At 46.6% G+C, this 13,855-nt stretch overlaps 1 protein-coding gene across 12 annotated transcripts in view; it reads left to right on the top strand.

Annotated features, from left to right (window-relative positions):
- The window catches only part of LOC141053902 (vang-like protein 1), a 115,773-nt gene that overhangs the window by 97,444 nt on the left and 4,474 nt on the right, over positions 1-13,855 (top strand). The window lies entirely within an intron of this gene.

Genomic DNA, 13,855 nt, shown 5'->3' with positions numbered 1-13,855 from the left:
CCGAAATATTCAAAATAACCCAAACTATTCATAGAATCCTAGAATTCTATGCAGGAGCAGGGAGGCAGAAGAAAAAGTCACTCTCCTCTATGCTATAGAGTCATTACACACAGAGTGATCTATGTCACGGGTTTATTTCTGATAATGTTGATGATTATGGCTTACAGCCAATGAGAACCCAAAAGTCATTATCTCAGTAAATTAGAATATAACACCAGCTTGAAAAATGATTGTAAAATCTGAAATGTTGTCCTACATTTGGTGGTGGAGATCCACAAATCAGAAGAAGGCTATAAGAAGATAGCAAAACGTTTTCAAGTTGCCCTTTCCTCAGCTCTAAATGTTTTTAAGAAATGGCCGTTACCATAAACAGTGGAGGTGAAGATAATACCAAGCAAAATTTCAGTGAGAGTTGCTCGTAAGATTGCTAGAGAGGCAAATCAGAAACCCCGCTTGGCTACAAAAGATCTTCAGAAAGATTTAGCAGACTCTGTAGTTGTGGTACATTGTTCTACTCTTCAGAGACACCTGCACAAATATGGCCTTCATGGAAGAGCCATCAGAAGAAAACCTCTCCTCCGCCTCACCATAAAATTCAGTGTCAGAAGTATGCAAAAGAACATCTAAACAAGCCTGATGCATTTTGAAAACAAGTCATGTGGATCGATGAGTTCAACATAGATCTCTTTGGCCACAGTGATCAGGGATGTGTGAAGAAAAAGGCTTTCTTTCTCCCTCCGATGGGTCCCTGGAGAATCAAGACCCCTGTGCAAATGGAAGCACAGTCAGCAGTCCCCATAACAGCCCTGTATACCTTCCTCCTGTGAGAGAAGGCGCGCTCGGTGGTCCCGGCTACATCTTGCCACATGAAGGACTTTGCCCAGATGGAGGGGAGTTGCGGATCCCGGCTGGAGAAGATGAGTATGAAGGGGGTAAGAAAGATGGGCATATGGGAGATAGCCCCCTGCAGCAGCAGGCCCAGGATGGGCTAGAAGGTCAAGGCTCACCTGCATAACTGCTGTGCATGATGGTGGCTCGAAACAGGGAGAATTTGGAGGTCACCTCTACCCTCCTCTCTTACAACTTCAGGCTACTGGGCCCTCTACAACGCCTAAGACAAAGAAATCCCCTCACTAAAAAAACAGCGGACTGGGAAGCAGGGGACATGCTTTATTTGAAGGGCCCCCCAAAACACCATATCATGCCACTGGGGAAGGGGACTGGAGTGATTTCACTGGGGAGTCTTCTGAAGAGGAAGAGGGTCTCATGGATGGTCCCCCTCCAACATCCTGGCTGAGACTCCTATCCTGTTTCTCCTCCAGGGAGGACTTTAAGTCTCTGATCCAGGAGGTTAAGGACACATGCAGGTCTGCAGTCGCCTGTGTGATCTGCAGCCCTGTGAACGCTGGAAGGGGATCATGATACCATTAGATCCCATGTAGCTGAATTGCACCAGCTAATGCTTTCACAACAAAGGACTGTAAGAGACCCCTGGGTTCAATTAGAAGATCTTGATAATAGGGGCAGGAGATGTAATATCAGGGAGAGAGTCCTCCCAGAACCTAAGGACAAGGAAAATCCCAAACTAATCCTCCACACGATATTTAACGCCCCTCAACGCCTATTAAATTTGAAATGCAGAGATTGAATCCCTAGCGAATGATGCTAGTAATAATCAAAAATAATTATATGGGACAGAAAGTTTTCTAGCATCTCTATAGAAAGCTTTTCTACGCTAAAACAGAGAGAGCATATAAGGAGAGGTGTAAGAAGAAAATTAAAAGTACAATACTTTATTAGAAATAATTTAAAAGATAAATAATATGTTAAAAAAGTGCCAATATAGTGCGAGGTGATGAGCCAAAGTAAGTACGTGGCACCACCAGATGGAAGAATGCACGCTGCCGAAATGTGAGTAGGTAAGTGGCACCACCAGATGGAAGAATGCACGCTGCCGAAACACGACTAGGTAAGTGGCACTACCAGATGGCAGAAGGCACGCTGCCAAAACACGACTAGGTAAGTGGCACCACCAAATGGCAGAAGGCATGCTGCCGAAATGTGACTAGGTAAGTGGCACCACCAGACGGCAGAAGGCACGCTGCCAAAACACGACTAGGTAAGTGGCACTACCAGATGGCAGAAAGCACGCTGCCGAAATGTGACTAGGGTAAGTGGCACCACCAGATGGCAGAAGGCACGCTGCCAAAACACGACTAGGGTAAGTGGCACCACCAGATGACAGAAGGCACGCTGCCAAAACACGACTAGGGTAAGTGGCACTGCCAGATGGAAGAATGCACGCTGCCGAAATGTGACTAGGTAAGTGGCACCACCAGATGGCAGAAGGCACGCTGCCGAAATGTGACTAGTGTAAGTGGCACCACCAGATGGCAGAAGGCACGCTGCCAAAACACGACTAGGGTAAGTGGCACCACCAGATGGCAGAAGGCATGCTGACGAAACACAGCTACCGTAAGTGGCACCACCAGATGGCTGAAGGCACGCTGCCAAAACGCGTCTAGGGTAAGTGGCACCACCAGATGGCAGAAGGCACGCTGCCGAAACACGACTAGGGTAAGTGGCACCACCAGATGGCAGAAGGCACGCTGCCGAAACACGACTAGGGTAAGTGGCACCACCAAATGGCAGAAGGCATGCTGCCGAAACGCGACTAGGGTAAGTGGCATCACCAAATGGCAGAAGGCACACTCCCGAAACGTGACTAGGTAAGTGGCGCCACCAAATGGCAGAAGGCACGCTACCGAAATGCGACTTGGTAAGTGGCACCACCAGATGGCAAAAGGCATACTCCCGAAACGTGACTAGGTAAGTGGCACCACCAAATGGCAGAAGGCACGCTGCCGAAATGTGACTAGGTAAGTGGCACCACCAGATGACAGAAGGCACACTGCCGAAACAAGACTAGGTAAGTGGCACCACCAGATGGCAGAAGGCACGCTACCGAAATGCGACTTGGTAAGTGGCACCACCAGATGGCAGAAAGCACGCTGCTGAAATGTGACTAGGTAAGTGGCACCATCAGATGGCAGAAGGCACACTGCCAAAACACGACTAGGGTAAGTGGCACCACCAGATGGCAGAAAGCACGCTGCCGAAACGCGACTAGGTAAGTGGCACCACCAGATGGCAGAAGGCATGCTGCCGAAATGTGACTAGGTAAGTGGCACCATCAGATGGCAGAAAGCACGCTGCCGAAATGTGACTAGGTAAGTGGCACCACCAGATGGCAGAAAGCACGCTGCCGAAATGTGACTAGGTAAGTGGCACCATCAGATGGCAGAAAGCACGCTGCCGAAATGTGACTAGGTAAGTGGCACCACCAGATGGCAGAAAGCACGCTGCCGAAATGTGACTAGGTAAGTTGCACCACCAGATGGCAGAAGGCACACTGCCGAAACAAGACTAGGTAAGTGGCACCACCAGATGGCAGAAGGCACGCTACCGAAATGCGACTTGGTAAGTGGCACCACCAGATGGCAGAAGGCACGCTGCCGAAATGTGACTAGGTAAGTGGCACCATCAGATGGCAGAAGGCACACTGCCGAAACAAGACTAGGTAAGTGGCACCACCAGATCGCAGAAGACACGCTGCCGAAACGCGACTAGGTAAGTGGCACCACCAGATGGCAGAAGGCACACTGCCGAAATGTGACTAGGTAAGTGGCACCATCAGATGGCAGAAGGCACACTGCCGAAACAAGACTAGGTAAGTGGCACCACCAGATCGCAGAAGACACGCTGCCGAAACGCGACTAGGTAAGTGGCACCACCAGATGGCAGAAGGCACACTGCCGAAATGCGACTAGTGTAAGTGTCACCACCAGATGGCAGAAGGCACACTGCCGAAATGAGACTAGGTAAGTGGCACCACCAGATGACAGAAGGCACACTCCCGAAACGCGAATAGTGTAAGTGGCACCACCAGATGACAGAAGGCACGCTGCCGAAACGCGACTAGGGTAAGTGGCACCACCAGATGGCAGAAGGCACACTGCCGAAACGCGTCTAGGGTAAGTGGCACCACCAGATGGCAGAAGGCACACTGCCGAAACAAGACTAGGTAAGTGGCACCACCAGATGGCAGAGGCACGCTGCCGAAACGCGAATAGTGTAAGTGGCACCACCAGATGGCAGAAGGCACACTCCCGAAACGCGACTAGTGTAAGTGGCACCACCAGATGGCAGAAGGCACGTTGCCGAAATGAGACTAGGTAAGTAGCACCACCAGATGGCAGAAGGCACGTTGCCGAAACGCGACTAGTGTAAGTGGCACCACCAGATGACAGAAGGCACACTCCCGAAACGCGAATAGTGTAAGTGGCACCACCAGATGACAGAAGGCACACTCCCGAAACGCGAATAGTGTAAGTGGCACCACCAGATGACAGAAGGCACACTCCCGGCAATAGACAATGTAATCACAAATTGAAAATTCACAAATAGATACCAATATAAATGAAACTTGCATCCAGAGTCAGGAAAAATCATATAGTGTATTGCCATTACCCTCAAAATTACGGCTAAAGTGCCTGCAATACACATTGGATAGAACGCTGGAGCATAGATGTGAAGACCACAGTATCCTACGTGGCTGTAGTGAATGTAATAGACATATCTTACCTCGCCGTGAGATGGTGCCGCTTCCCCTGCGTTGTGTTTCTCACACTGATTAGGCCAACTCTGTGTTTGACTTGTGGAGGATAGACCACCCTAAAGAACGGGCTCATTCCTTTTATTCTCCTCTCCACCATACCCATACAAGAATCAATTTCATTTTTGCAAACATTTTAACTCTTAGGATGCTTGAGAAAGCTGAGATGGGCCCCATCACTCGGCCAGGTCTCGCGCCTTTGGTGCTAGATCTTAAACCCTCCCAATCACCAGCTCGGGCCTGCCATTGGCGCCTGAAGGAGTTCTTGATTAAGGATCCCATTATTGGAAAGGCTCTACTGGAACATCTCACTGATTTCTTCCATCTTAACGCGCGTTCAGTCTCCTCCCCTTCAGTCCTGTGGGAGGTGCACAAAACGGGGTGTCACTGTATTAACCCCTTAACCCCCGGAGCTTTTTCCGGTTTTGCATTTTCGTTTTTCGCTCCCCTTCTTCCCATAGCCATAACTTTTTTATTTTTCCATCAATATGGCCATGGGAGGGCTTATTTTTTGCAGGACGAGTTGTACTTTTGAACAACGCCATTGGTTTTACCATGTTTGTACTAGAAAATGGGGAAAAAAATCCCAAGTGTGGTGAAATTGCAAAAAAAGTGCAATCCCACACTTGTCATTTTTACTAAGTTCACTAAATGCTATCACTGTCCTGCCATTATCATTCCCCAGGTCATTACGAGTTCATAGACACTAAATATGTCTAGGTTCTTTTTTATCTAAGTGGTGAAAAAAAATTCCAAAGTTTCTTAAAAAAATAATAAAAAATTGCGCCATTTTCCAATATCCATAGCGTCTCCATTTTTCGTGATCTCTGTTTGGGTGAGGGCTTATTTTTTTCGTGCTGAGCTGATGTTTTTAATGATACCATTTTGGTGCAGATACGATCTTTTAATCGCCCGTTATTGCATTTTAATGCAATGTCTCGGCAACTAAAAAAGCGTAATTCTGGCGTTTTGACTTTTTTTTTTCCTCATTACAAAGTTTAGTGATCGGGTTAATCATTTTTTATTGATAGGTCGGGCGATTCTCGTGGCGATACCAAATATGTGTATGTTTGATTTTTTTTTATTGTTCTATTTTGAATGGGGCGAAAGGGGGGTGATTTGACCTTTTGTATTTTTATTTGTATTTTTAAAAGCATTTTTTTAAAACTTTTGGCATGCTTCAATAGCCTCCATGGGAAACTACATGCAGGTGATGATCAGCTCTCCTCTATGTAGTAGAATTACTCACTTGCTATGAGCGTCGACCACTGGATGCCGCTCACAGCAAGCTGGTGAGACTTCCAGTTGTCATGCCAACACACCAGTGACCCGCGATCACGTGACGTGCGTCACCGGTGGGCAGATATCTGGCGCGATTGCCAGAGGTGTTTGTTAAATGCGGCTGTCAGCCGCGGGTGGATCGCGATTCCACCCATAGCTATTCCGGGCACATGTCAGCTGTTCAAAACAGCTGACATGTGTCGGGAAACGTGGGCTCACCGCCGGAGCCCACATCAAAGGGAGGGAGTCCGACATCTGTGTAAATGTATGCCTGATGTCAGAAAGGGGTTACAGAGGGCTCTACATTGGAAAAAAATGCGAAATTTGAGTAGAATAAACTAAACTCACAGCTCATAAAGGAAGAACATAAGCTGGGCGCCTCAACTTCTATGTGAGCCTTGATGAGAGTAGTAGAAAGTAGACACAGGCTAAAGGACCTCTCTATATGGAAGGTTGAAGAATTACGCCTATATACAAAGCTAAAATATTATGAGAAAGGCAATAAGCCCCACATATTATTGGCAAGACAATTGAGGGACTGGGTCTTGTCCTCGAATCCTCAGCCCCTTAAGGGGGAAATGGTACAATTCATTATAATCCATATGAGATATCGAACCTATTTTATAATTTTTATCGCAAACTATATAATCTACAGGATACCCTTAACTCAAATGTGAACCATAGAGACACTCTATTAAAAATCTCTCTCTTCGTCACGATCCATTTTTGGATCTGTGTCAGAGTATGGATTCTCTTTTATAAACCTTTTTCCTTTCAGGCCCTCGGGGGGTAATATGGGTTTTTGCCCCCGGTGGCCGCTGGTGTCACTACAAGTTTAGTGAGTCTGCTGCTGGGTTCCCCCCCCCCCCGGTGGCCGCTGGTGTTACTACATGTTTAATTAGTCAGCAGGTGGTGACCACTCCCCTTCTTCCTATAAAAGGTCATCAGGTGCTGTAGCTCACTGTTGGTAGCAGGTCCTTTGCAAACCAACCTTTGAGAAGAGAGGAGCTATCTGGAGCAGTGGTGTTTCTGCTGAAAGCTGAGTTCGGGTGCCTTACTCTGCTGCCTCGGAGCATTGGCAGCAGAGAAAGCTAAGTTGTTTGCTTTTTCCTGTCCGTTATTTTCCCTTGTGTTGCATTAGTGCAGCGGTGGGACCAGTGTCCACACTTACCTATTCCCTACTGAGGGATAGGTGCAGGGTGAGTGAGGGCTGAGGTATCTTGGTCAGCGATGGTTTGAAAGAAGCCATATAGGGACGTCAGGCTAGTTCAGGGACACAGCTTCATGAGAGCGCAGGAGGTGTCCCTTTCCCCATTCCCTATTGCAGGGCCCACTGTTGTAATTGTGTCCCCGGTGTCTGTCTTGGTTGTTTTAGTGACCGACCGATCTTCGGGTCGCGTCACACAGGGCCAAGTTACATCGTGACACTCTTGAACCTAAATCTCCCAGTGCTCCCAAAAGAAGTATTAATATCCTTTAACCAGACAGTCACCCAAGACGAGAGAGCAGAAATACTGAATGACCTATGGCTAGGCCAATCCCCGGGGCCAGACGTGCTGACGTATTTGTATGATAAAACTTGCTGAGGAGGTGATGGAGCACCCGTCAGGGCAGTGGAGAGTACTTGGTACCGAGTCGCTTCTTAAAGGGGAAGTGTCACAGCGCCGGTGACCCGGTCCGTGGCCCTGGGCGTCCAATAAAAGGGGATGTTTTGAAAGGGAAAAGTAAAGAGTTTTTAAAATGTTCATGACGCCACCTGTGGTTTCTGGTCAGAGGTGACTGGTCTGGAGCTGCAGTGCAGATCCTCTGGGACTGATGGCATGATGCAGCAGAGTTGGAATAGCTCTCCACAGGCAGAGCTGTAGTCCCAGGGCAGTGGTTGGAATAAAGATGTAAAAGGTGATGATGATGTTAGATGTAGCAGTTCTGAGTGAATGTTACAGGCAGAATTCAGAGGACACAGCTGGGTGCAGTTCCAAAGCTTTACTCACAGTTCTGGTGCGCACAGATGCCCGCTTGGCACTGCGTCCTTCAGGTGAGGGGCCCAGTCAACTCCCAGGCGGATGGAGGACACCTTTCCAGTACTCCCTTCACTATGTGCCTTCCCTGGCCGTCTCACTGTGTTGCTTTCCCACCTCTTCCATCCCAACACCTCACAGTCAGTGTCCCAGGCCGGCAGCCGTGGGCCTTGTTGGATAACATACACTCTGCGCTTCCTTGCCCCCTTATGGCTGCCTTTCTGGTGAAGATAACTGTGGCTTGTGGCTGGGGTACCTAAAGGTGCCTCTGCCTGCTAGCTGAGTCTGTTGTTCACGCCACTAGGCTAGGGGGCCGATACCCCTCTGCGACCTGATCCCTCCACCCGACGTCCTTCAGCGTGGAATGACCCCCACGGGCAGTATAGTCGCTGCTCCATGCCTCTAGGACCTTTTCCCACTACAGGGAGCTTCCTTCTGTCTCTGTCCCTTCCAGCAGATCCCCAGACCAGGGGCTGCTCCACTCATGTCTGTTCCCTTCTTCCCCTACGGGAAGACTGTCTACACACTTCCTTACACTTCTTCCCCTATGGGAAGACTGTGCTAACTCCCACTATATTCTCCCGCTCTCAACCCTCAAGCTCCACCCTCCTCCCAACACCTTTTACTACCCGGCAGGGATGAGATCCTCCTCCCTTGGGGTCCATCCAGGGTGCCCTGCTGCTATAGGGTGTGTGTTGGGTGCAGGTGTTAGAGTACTGTCAGGTGCCCCCACCTTACCTGGGTAGTGGGATACCACACCTCTGGTTGAGGTCCAGTACCTCTGTGGCGACTGAACCCCTTAGGGGCACCACAGTGACTCCTTTTAAGACTAAGGTGTGCACCCCCTGTCTTAGAAGGTTCCCCTATCCCCGATACAGTGTCCCTCTCCTACTTGATTCTCATCCCTGGAGGGACTGCCCCAACTATCGTTCAATAGCCCTTTTAAATTCTGATTTCTAAATCTTTACTAGCATTATGGCTAATAGGCATAACTCCAACTTAAAATAAAGACCAGGTGGATTTGTCCCCGTCAGGGTGGTGACAACACTAGATGGGCGATAGATTTGGTAGATGTATCCAATCAAAATAATTTACAAACCCTTGTACTGAGCCTCGATGCTGAGAAGGCTTCTGACGGCCTTAACTGGTGTTTATTGTTTGAATCTGTGAGAACGTTTGGCATCTCGGGGGCTTTCCTGACAGCTTTGAGGGCACTGTATAGATCTCCTTCGGCTTGAATTAAGTTACCATTCCATACCTCCCCTTCTTTTAACATCTCAGACGACAATCGCTTGGAATGTCCCTTGTCCTCCTTACTATATGTAATATGTATAGAGCCATTGGTGGCAATGATCCGTCAAAATCCTGAAATCTCAGGAGTGGAGATTAAAAACAAGTCATATAAGATTTCCTTATTTGCGAATGATGTCCTCTTGACCCTCAGTAAGCTCCACATAACGCTTCCTTATCTCATGGATACTTTAAGATTATATGGTAATTTATTGGGATATAAATTGAACACTTCCAAGACAGAAGCTTTGCCTCTAAATATCCCCCTAGTGTTCTTGACCATTTAAAGCTAAACTTCAAATTCAGATGGAAAACTGAGCCGGTCAAGTATCTGGGGGTCAATCTGTCCTCTTCCTATAGTGGTCTGTATAACTGTAACTACCCGTCCCTCTTCAGCAATCTCAGAGGATTGATATTTACATGGATGCCGCTCTCACTTTCATTGATAGTTCGTATAGCCCCAGTTAAAATGACTCTCCTTCCCAAGTTACTCTACTATTTTGAGACCCTCCCTGTCAGAGTCCCTATGGGGGAATTTAGGTATCTCCAGGCTGCCATAATGAGGTTTATTTGGAATAGTAGAAGTCACCGGATCTCCAAGCGTGTTCTCATCTCTCATAAATCACAGAGAGGTCTGCCCGTCCTGGACATTATTATTGGGCGGCTCACCTGAGAAGATTTCCTTCATGGGCTTCACTAGGTGCTGATTCTAAACAGTATGGATCCCACAATGGTTCACCTGTGGATTTCGGCGGGTTTATTCAGCTTTGCGGACTTGGTGGATGGGGACACACTGGTGGTTCTTGCATTTGACGCTATCAAGTCCAAACTAGGTGCAACCAATAAAGAATTTTTTCAGTAGATGCAGATGAAGCATCTTGCTTCCTCGTTGTACTGTTCGTTGAAGGCGCCCATATATCAAAGGGTTAATTTTGGACATTTACAGGATTGTAAACTATCCTCAAGGGGGTCAACAGTTAAAACATCCCTACATGAGCAGATGGGAGTCTGTTCTTGGAAGGAGGCTTTCCCCGCAAAGTTGGCAGGACATATGGGAGAAGAAGGCTGAGTCCTGTATCTGCAGCCTCTATAAGGAGAACCAGTACAAGATATTGATGTTTTGGTATCGTACTCCAGATCTCCTCCACAGACTGTACCCTCAGCTCCCACATCTATGCTGGCGTTGTAGTTCAGCGGTGGGATCCTAGTATCATATCTTCTGGTCCTGGCCGGGAATAGCTGGATTTTGGGAGGATGTGAAAGTCTTAATACAAAGGGTTTTCTATGTGGAGGTTGGGCTGGACCCTGCAGTCTACCTACCAAACGTTCCTCATGGAGGGATGGGGAAGAGTTCAGCTAGATTATTACTACACATCCTGACTGCAGCACCACTCTTCATTGGAAGCGGACCTCTCCTCCTTCACTTCAAGGTTTATTACGTAGAATAACTGACATTCGGAGGATGGAATATATGACGGCCTCAATGGGAGCGAGAGTGGATAGATTTGATGTGGTTTGGGCCTCCTGGAAGTATTATTGGGCTTAAAATAATAGCTACATTTTCGGTTTCTTTCGACCTTTGTGCCTTCCCACCCCCACCACTTTGTGTATCTCTCTTGTCACTTTATGTGATGTTCTTATGTCAAACATTCTGTTGTAAATTTAAGGACAGAATTGGTTTAAAGTGGCGCCAAATATAATCTCTCTGGAGACATGTTTGATCTTACGGTTTCATTATGCAATATGATTGGCCACCACAGGGGGAGTGCTCCCCAATAATACATCTTTTTTTGTACGCCGTCATCAAGGTTTCTTACAGTTGTTTTCCTAAAATTGTTTATATATGTAATTGTCTGGACCTTTGTTTTAAAATCTTAAAACTATAAAACTCACTAAAAATTACAGTTATAAAAAAAATCCACAATAGACCTCAAAAGGCGCAAGCTGAAGGTTTTACAATGGCCCTCACAGTCCCCAGATCTGATCATCATCGATAATCTGTGGTGAGACCTCAAAATATCAGAGGCGGGAAGACGCCCCAGGAATCTCACAGAATGGGAGGAATTCTCCAAGGAGGAACGGAGGAAACTCCCTCAGAGAAGAATAGGAAGACTCTTGTCTGACTACAAAAAGTGTTTACAAGCTGTGATACTTTCAAAAGGGGGCACTACTAGGTACTAACCCTGCAGGGTGCACAAATGTTTGAATCGGCCCATTTTACTTTTTGTAATTTTTAAAATGCAAAAAAGACAATTTTTTTGCCTAAAATACAGAGGAAATGTGTGATCAGTAACTTTAGGCCTTTTAGATCAATTCATCTTCAATTTGCTTCACTGCTCACAATAACAATAATATTGACCAGGGGTGCACAAACTTTTACATGCCTCTGTATATACCGTGGGGAAAAAAAATCTTCAGTCAGCCACCGATTGTGCAAGTTCTCCCCCTTATAAAGATGAGAGCGGCCTGTAATTGACATCATAGGTCGACCACAACTCTGAGAGTCACAATGAGGAAACAAATCCAGAAAATCTCCTTGTCTGATTTGGTAAGATTTATTTTGCAAATTATGGTGGAAAATAAGTATTTGGTCATTAACAAAAGTTCCTCTCAATATTTTGTGATATATCCTTTGTTGGCAATGACTGAGGTGAAACGTTTTCTGTAAGTCTTCACAAGGTTGGCACACACTGATGGTGGTATGTTGGTCCATTCCTCCATGCAGATCTCCTGTAGAGCAGTGATGTTTTGGGCCTGTCGCTGGGCAACACGGACTTTCAAATCCCTCCAAAGGTTTTCTATGGGATTGAGATTTGGAAATTGGCTAGGCCACTCGAGGACATTCATATGCTTCTTATGAAGCCACTCCTTCATTGCCCTGACAGTGTGCTTGGGATCATTATCATGCTAAAAGACCTATCCACATTTCATCTTCAATTCCCTTGCTGATGGAAAGAGGCTTGCACTTAAAATCTCACGATTCATGGCCCCATTCATTCTTTCATGTACACGGATCAGTAGTCCTGGTCCCTTTGCAGAGAACCAGCCCCAAAGCATGATGTTGCCACCCCCATGCTTCACAGTAGGTATGGTGTTCTTTAGATGCAGCTCAGCATTCTGTCTCCTTCAAACCTGCCGAGTTTTGTTTCTACCAAACAGTTCTACTTTGGTTTCATCAGACCACATGACATTCTCCCAATACACTTCTGAATAATCCAAATGCTCTCTGGCAAACTTCAGATGGGCCTGGACCTGTACTGGCTTAAGCAGGGGACACGTCTGGCACTGCAAGATCTGAGTCCCTGTCGGCGTAGTGTGTTACTGATGGTAGCCTTTTTACGGTGGTCCCAGCTCTATGCAGGTCATTCACTAGGTCCCCCTGTGTGGTTCTGGGATTTTTGTTCACCGTTCTTGTGTTCATTTTGTCCCCACGGGTGAGATCTTGTGTGGAGCCCAAAATCGTGAGAGATTATCAGTGTTCTTGTCTGTCTTCTTCCATTTTCATATTATTGTCCCACAATTGATTTCATCACACCAATCTGCTTGCCTATTGCAGATTCAGTCTTCCCAGCCTGGTGCAGTGCTACAGTTTTGTTCCTGGTGTCCTTCCACAGCTCTTTGGTCTTCACCATAGTGGAGTTTGGAGTGTGACTGTGTGAGGTTGTAGACAGGTGTCTTTTAGAAACAGGCGCCATTACTACAGGTAATGAGTGGAGGACAGAGGAGCCTCTTACAGAAGAAGTCACAGGTCTGTGAGAGCCAGAAATCTTGCATGTCTTTAGATGACCAAATACTTATTTTCCACCATAATTTGCAAAATAAATCTTCCAAATCGGACAAGGTGATTTTCTGGATTTGTTTTCTCATTGTGACTCTCATAGTTGTGGTCTATCTATGATGTCACTTACTGGCCTCTCTCATCTTTATAAGTGGGAGAACTTGCACAATTGGTGGCTGACTAAATACTTTTTTTCCCCACTGTGTATATATATACAGTGGGGCAAAAAAGTATTTAGTCAGTCAGCAATAGTGCAAGTTCCACCACTTAAAAAGATGAGAGGCGTCTGTAATTTACATCATAGGTAGACCTCAACTATGGGAGACAAACTGAGAAAAAAAAATCCAGAAAATCACATTGTCTGTTTTTTTTTCATTTTATTTGCATATTATGGTGGAAAATAAGTATTTGGTCAGAAACAAGCAATCAAGATTTCTGGCTCTCACAGACCTGTAACTTCTTCTTTAAGAGTCTCCTCTTTCCTCCACTCATTACCTGTAGTAATGGCACCTGTTTAAACTTGTTATCAGTATAAAAAGACACCTGTCCACAACCTCAAACAGTCTGATTCCAAACTCCACTATGGTGAAGACCAAAGAGCTGTCAAAGGACACCAGAAACAAAATTGTAGCCCTGCACCAGGCTGGGAAGACTGAATCTGCAATAGCCAACCAGCTTGGAGTGAAGAAATCAACCGTGGGAGCAATAATTAGAAAATGGAAGACATACAAGACCACTGATAATCTCCCTCGATCTGGTGCTCCACGCAAAATCCCACCCAGTGGGGTCAGAATGATCACAAGAACGGTGAGC

Source organism: Dendrobates tinctorius, unplaced genomic scaffold (assembly GCF_039654945.1).
Source record: "Dendrobates tinctorius isolate UK_male_01 unplaced genomic scaffold, ASM3965494v1 ptg000172l, whole genome shotgun sequence".
Taxonomy (NCBI): domain Eukaryota; kingdom Metazoa; phylum Chordata; class Amphibia; order Anura; family Dendrobatidae; genus Dendrobates; species Dendrobates tinctorius.
This window is presented reverse-complemented; position numbering and strand designations above follow the sequence as displayed.